The sequence below is a fragment of the Pseudophryne corroboree genome, chromosome 10, assembly GCF_028390025.1.
Source record: "Pseudophryne corroboree isolate aPseCor3 chromosome 10, aPseCor3.hap2, whole genome shotgun sequence".
NCBI classification, from domain to species: Eukaryota; Metazoa; Chordata; class Amphibia; order Anura; family Myobatrachidae; genus Pseudophryne; species Pseudophryne corroboree.
The window spans coordinates 56,288,223-56,295,500 of NC_086453.1; the positions used below are offsets into that span (position 1 = coordinate 56,288,223).

Sequence of the window (7,278 nt, forward strand, 5' to 3'; positions counted from 1 at the left end):
CAAAATGATCTATCAGTGTCCAATTTTCTGCTGCTGTGTGTCAGGCAGGCTCCTGTAAGTACAGGAACATACAGTATGTGCACCTTCACTCACATTCGCCTTTATCTAACACACACATTTCTCAATAATGTCACACCTGGGACCTCTGCCATAGATCTGCCTAGTTGCAACAATGGCCCTCATTCCGAGTTGATCGGTCGCAATGCGAATGTAGCAGAGTTACACACGCTAAGCCGCCGCCTACTGGGAGTGAATCTTAGCTTCTTAAAAGTGCGACCGAAGTAATCGCAATATTGCGATCACAAACCTCGTAGCAGTTTTGGAGTAGCTTCAGACTTACTCTGCCTGTGCGATCAGTTCAGTGCTTGTCGTTCCTGGTTGACGTCACAAACACACCCAGCGTTCGCCCAGGCACTCCCACCGTTTCTCCGGCCACTCCTGCGTTTTTTCCGGAAACGGTAGCGTTTTCAGCCACACGCCCCTAAAACGCCGTGTTTCCGCCCAGTAACACCCATTTCCTGTCAATCACATTACGATCGCCGGAGCGATGAAAAAGCCGTGAGTAAAATTACTTTCTACATAGCAAAGTTACTTGGCGCAGTCGCAGTGCGAACATTGCGCATGCGTACTAAGCGGATTTTCATTGCGATGCGATGAAAAATACCGAGCGAACAACTCGGAATGAGGGCCAATGTTTTAATCTGACTATTATACCTTGCTTCATATAGTTAGAATTAGCAGGCTTTCTATGCAGGAGCAAATAGCTCAATGTGTAAGGTGTCTGACTGCAATGTGAGAAGTGATAGGTTTGAGTCTCATATGACTGGTAAGAAATATGCGGTTGAAAATATAGGATAATTGTAACTGAATGACGCGGTGCTCCCATGTTACGTGCGTGAATGTGATATAATATGTTTGGTGTCCGAATCCCATTTCTTGGAGTGTTCTGTAAGTCATGTGTGGGAAGGGGCATCATAGTATGTGTCTGCTCTGGGCACCTGGCCTAAGGCTGTGGGATAGGATAAGAGGAAGCGCCCTGTCCATTATATCAGTACTGGGCATACTAACATTTGCGCCAGAGTTTTGACTTTATAAAGTATATAGAGTATAGAGCATAGAGTAAGTTAGAAATATCTTCTGTGTATTATTCTAATCATTTTAATAGTCAAAACTATGGAGTAAAAAGTCTATGGCAGCTGAGGCAGTGCCTCCCCTGCCTATCTTTTCCTCACATCTCTGATCAAACCTAACCAAATTTCCAGGAGTGTATACTGCTGCACCTGTGTATACTGCCCACATGTATATACTGCTGCACCTGTGTGTAATGCCCACATGTTCCCTTTGGCTAATATATTGTGTGTAGATCTTGCTCTGGTACTAGCCAATGCCTCCTCAGCCACTTACCTCACCGCACGTCCCTGATATATATAAATATATATATACTGCATATATCTAGTGCATTTAAGTGTAGCATTTATAAATTGTTACGTGCAGACTTTTCTGTTGCTGTGCTTCTATGTATTTTCCTTGGATAATGGTTAACTAAAGTGATGGGGGAGCTGAGTAATCTTAGAGGGAAGAGGTTATTCATTTTTTTTTGTGTCTTGTTCCATAAGGTTGGTCTCTGTGACCCCTAATAAGTGGTAAAGAAACAGAACTTATGGTATTACGTCTCTTCTGATTTTAATATACTCCTTATTAATAAACATTAATATATAAATCCCAGAAAACACCAATAACGAATCAAATTGCATTTAATATACAGAACAAGAGGAGCTGTTCTGTATAGTAGGTAAGTTCCAAAATGCAGACACTTCTATGTAGAAGTCTCCAAAACCTGACATTGCTGTCACTCAGCGCTAGGGTCATGAGTTCAGTTCCAACCAAGACCCTATCTGTGTAGAGTTTGTGTGTACACGTTGAGTTTGCTCTAGTTTTCCTCCACAATCCAAAATTCTGAGTTGATCGCAGCAGCAAGTTTGTTAGCAATTGGGCAAAACCATGTGCACTGCAGGGGGGGGGGGGGGCAGATAATAAGATTTTAAACCTACCGGTAAATCTTTTTCTCCTAGTCCGTAGAGGATGCTGGGGACTCCGTAAGGACCATGGGGTATAGACGGGCTCCGCAGGAGACATGGGGCACTATAAAGAACTTTTAGTATGGGTGTGCACTGGCTCCTCCCTCTATGCCCCTCCTCCAGACCTCAGTTAGAAAACTGTGCCCAGAGGAGATGGACAATATGAGGAAAGGATTTTGTTAATCTAAGGGCAAGATTCATACCAGCCCACACCAATCATACCATATAACCTGGAATATACCAACCAGTCAACAGTATGAACAAAAAACAGTATCAGTCAAAGACCGACTCCAACTGCAACATAACCCTTATGAAAGCAACAACTATATACAAGTCTTGCAGATTTAGTCCGCACTGGGACGGGCGCCCAGCATCCTCTATGGACTAGGAGAAAAAGATTTACCGGTAGGTTTAAAATCTTATTTTCTCTTACGTCCTAGAGGATGCTGGGGACTCCGTAAGGACCATGGGGTTTATACCAAAGCTCCAAACCGGGCGGGAGAGTGCGGATGACTCTGCAGCACCGACTGAGCAAACGCAAGGTCCTCCTCAGCCAGGGTATCAAACTTGTAGAATTTCGCAAAAGTGTTTGAACCCGACCAAGTTGCTGCTCGGCAAAGCTGTAATGCCGAGATGCCTCGGGCAGCCGCCCAAGAAGAGCCCACCTTCCTAGTGGAATGGGCCTTTACGGAATTTGGTAACGGCAATCTAGCCGTAGAATGAGCCTGCTGAATCGTGTTACAGATCCAGCGAGCAATAGTCTGCTTAGAAACAGGAGCACCAACCTTGTTGGCTGCATACAGGACAAACAGAGCCTCTGTTTTCCGAACCCTAGCCGTCCTGGCTACATAAATCTTTAAAGCCCTGACTACATCCAGGGACTTGGAGTCCACCCAGTCCCCCGTAGCCACAGGCACCACAATAGGTTGGTTCATATGAAATGAAGAAACCACCTTAGGCAAAAATTGAGGACGCGTCCTCAACTCAGCTCTATCCACATGGAAAATCAAATAGGGGCTCTTGTGGGACAAGGCCGCCAATTCGGACACCCGCCTTGCAGATGCCAAGGCCAATAACATGACCACCTTCCACGTGAGAAATTTTAATTCAACTGTTTGAAGAGGTTCAAACCAGTGAGAACTCAGGAATTTTAAGACCACGTTAAGGTCCCACGGTGCCACTGGGGGCACAAAGGGGGCTGGATGTGCAGCACTCCCTTCACAAACGTCTGGACTTCTGGGAGAGAAGCCAATTCCCTCTGAAAGAAGATAGATAGGGCCGAAATCTGTACCTTAATGGAGCCTAACTTCAGGCCCATATCCACTCCTGTCTGTAGAAAGTGGAGAAATCGGCCCAGATGGAAATTTTCCGTAGGAGCATTCTTGGCTTCACACCAAGATACATACTTCCTCCAGATACGGTGATAATGCTTTGCCGTCACCTCTTTCCTAGCCTTTAGAAGAGTAGGGATGACTTCCCCCGGAATACCTTTCTCAGCTAGGATTCGGTGTTCAACCGCCATGCTGTCAAACGTAACCACGGTAAGTCTTGGAACACACATGGCCCCTGCTGTAACAGGTCCTCCCTGAGAGGAAGAGGCCACGGATCTTCTGTGAGCATTTCCTGAAGATCTGAGTACCAGGCCCTTCGAGGCCAATCTGGGACAATGAGTATTGCCTGCACTCTCCTTAGTCTTATGAGTCTTAATATTTTTGAGATGAGAGGAAGAGGAGGAAACACATAGACCGACCGAAACACCCATGGTGTCACTAGGGCGTCTACTGCTACTGCCTGAGGGTCCCGTGACCTGGCACAATACCTCCGAAGCTTTTTGTTGAGGCGTGATGCCATCATGTCTATTTGAGGAATTCCCCAAAGACTTGTTATCTCTGCAAAAACTTCTTGTCACGATCCGGGTATCTGGACGCCATTACCTGCCACAGATGTCTCCTGAGGTTCGCTCAGCGTTCCAAGGCCGGATCTCATCTGTGTCCACATACTGCACATCCCTCCTGTCACGCTGAGATGCTGTCACAGCGGCGCCATGTTTGAATCCTGCATGGCGTCTCCCGTCCTCCGCCGCCGCTCCTGTGTTATAGGTGCAGGTTGTCAGTGTGGTGTTCCATGCCTGCCGCGGCCTCCGTTGTCATCCACGAGTATCAGCATACATTTCTCAGTCTGGCGTCTCCTGTCCTCTGTGGCCGGCGCCGCCATTGCAGTTATGTTTCCACATGGTTTCCTAAACCAGTTTTCCCTCCAAGTTCTAACATGGGCGCAGCCATGTTGGATTCAATCACATGTTTCAGTTCCTCCAATCCACTGCCTGGAAATCTGCATAATTGCCCAGCCAATACCTGCATTGCTGCAGGTATATGTATCCTGTGCCTGGGCCAGCAAATGGTCAGTGCTTTGTTTGTCATACCTTGTTCCAGTCTCTCTCCTGTGGTTGTGTCTCCAGGTTCCAGCTCCTGTCTCCAGCATCCACTAAAGAGACCCGCACCTGCCTACCATCCTGCGGTGCAGCCTGACTCTGCAGTCCTCCGTGGCTGATCCAGTTTCCAGCTTCCAGCTATTTCATCTGCTTCCAGCAGTATCCACTACCACCGGTAATCATCCTTCAATTCCTCTGTTTCCACGCTCCCTAGCATCTTACTATATTCACTCCGTGTTTCATCACCTGGCTGGTTCTACCCAGCATTCTTTCAGTGACTTTATCATCTGGCTGATTCCATTCTGCATCCACTCCGTGTCTTACCACATGGCTGGTTCCATCCAGCAATTACAACAGCTGATTCAAGTTACCAACTTCATCTGTTCCATCTACTGGCATGTTCCTTGGATATCTTCACTACTACAGCCAGGCCTGGTAAGGTTATTCCATCTAAGGACTGTAACAGCTGTTCTTACCTACCAGTGTCCTGTGTAACCATTTCATGGTCAGAGTGCTCCAGGAATCATATTATTTATCATTGCCATTTTTATTATTTGCTGTCTGTTGTTACACGGAGTTTGTCAATAAACTTTTAATTTACTTTTACCTGGTTGTCATGGTCACACCTTCGGGTTTCCTTTTAACACTTACATGTCCAGGGGTCTGATTAAACCTCCCCGGTTTAAGTTCCTCTCAGCCCCTACAACTGAGGCTTCCTCCTGTCAGCTAAAACCCTCAGTTGTGACACTTCTTGATGAAGTCCCCACTCTCCTGGATGGAGATCGTGTCTGCTGAGGAAGTCTGCTTCCCAGTTGTCCACTCCCGGAATGAAGACAGCTGACAAAGCGCTTACGTGATTATCCGCCCAGCAAAGAATCCTGGTGGCTTCCGCCATCGCCACTCTGCTCCTTGTCCCGCCTTGGCGGTTTACATGAGCCACGGCTGTGACGTTGTCTGATTGAATCAGAATCGGGAGGCCCCGAAGAAGATTCTCCGCTTGTCGTAGGCCGTTGTATATGGCCCTCAATTCCAGTATGTTGATGTGCATACAAGCCTCCTGGCTTGACCATAGTCCCTGAAAATTTCTTCCTTGTGTGACTGCTCCCCATCCTCGGAGGCTCGCGTCCGTGGTCACCAGAACCCAGTCTTGAATGCCGAACCTGCGACCCTCTAGAAGGTGAGTACTCTGCAGCCACCACAGGAGAGACACCCTGGCCCTGGGGGACAGGGTTATTTTCTGATGTATTTGTCGATGAGACCCGGACCACTTGTCCAGAAGGTCCCACTGAAAAGTCCTCGCATGAAACCTGCCGAAGGGGATGGCCTCGTAGGCTGCCACCATTTTTCCCAGAACTCGAGTGCATTGATGCACAGACACTCTTTTTGGTTTTAGCAGGTCTCTGACCATGTTCTGGAGATCCTGGGCTTTTTCCAATAGGAGAAAAACCCTCTTTTGTTCCGTGTCCAGAATCATGCCTAGGAACGATAGCCGAGTCGTTGGAACCAATTGTGACTTTGGCAGATTGAGAGTCCAACCGTGCTGTTGCAGCACTTTCAAGGAGAGCGACACGCTCTCCAGCAATTTGTCTCTCGATCTCGCCTTTATCAGGAGATCGTCCAAGTATGGGATAATTGTGACTCCCTGCCTGCGCAGGAGCACCATCATCTCTGTCATTACCTTGGTGAAAATCCTCGGCGCCGTGGAAAGCCCAAACGGCAACGTCTGAAACTGGTAATGACAGTCCTGTACAGCGAATCTCAGGTACTCCTGATGAGGAGGGTATATGGGGACATGAAGGTATGCATCCTTTATGTCTAGTGACACCATAAAATCCCTCCCTTCCAGGCTGGATATTACCGCTCGGAGCGATTCCATCTTGAATTTGAACTTTTTCAAGTACAGGTTTAGGGATTTCAGATTTAAAATGGGTCTGACTGAACCATCTGGCTTCGGGACCACAAACAGGGTTGAATAATACCCCTTTTCCCTGTTGGACCAGGGGAACCTTGACCACCACTTGCTGGTGACACAGCTTTTGAATTGCAGCTAACACTACTTCCCTCTCTGGTGGTGAAGCTGGCAAGGCCGACTTGAAAAATCGGCGGGGGGGCTCCTCTTCGAATTCCAGCCTGTAGCCCTGGGAAACAATTTCAAATGCCCAAGGATCCACTTCTGAAAGAAGCCAGATTCGGCTAAAAAGTCGAAGACGTGCCCCCCACCGGTGCCTTAGGGGAGCCCCAGCGTCATGCAGTGGATTTAGTAGAAACCGGGGAGGACTTCTGCTCCTGGGAACTGGCCAACGCAAGCATTCTCTTTCCCTTACCCTTACCTCTGGCAAGGAAGGAGGAGCCCCGACCTCTTCTGGCCTTATGCGACCGAAAGGAATGCATCTGATACTGTGGAGTTTTCTTTTGCTGTTGGGGAACAAAAGGTAAAAAGGTAGATTTACCCGCGGTAGCTGTGGCAACCAGGTCCGCGAGCCCCTCCCCAAACAACACTTCGCCTTTGTAAGGTAAAACCTCCATATGATTCTTGGAGTCTGCATCACCCGTCCATTGGCGGGTCCATAGAGCTCGTCTCGCAGAAATAGCCATGGCATTGGCTCTGGAACCCAGCAGCCCAACGTCTCTGAGCGTCCCTCATAAATAAGACTTCGTCTTTAATGTGGGCTAATGTTGATAAAATAGTATCCCTGTCTAGGGTATCAAGGCCAGCTGACAAGGTATCTGTCCAAGATGCAACAGCACTACACACCCATGCCGATGCTA

The 7,278-nt window shown here is 47.9% G+C and overlaps 1 protein-coding gene across 3 annotated transcripts in view; it reads left to right on the forward strand.

Moving 5' to 3' along the window:
- Positions 1 to 7,278, forward strand: part of LOC134965983 (protein kinase C and casein kinase substrate in neurons protein 2-like) — a 205,050-nt gene that overhangs the window by 155,486 nt on the left and 42,286 nt on the right. The gene's annotated exons all lie outside the window — the stretch shown is intronic.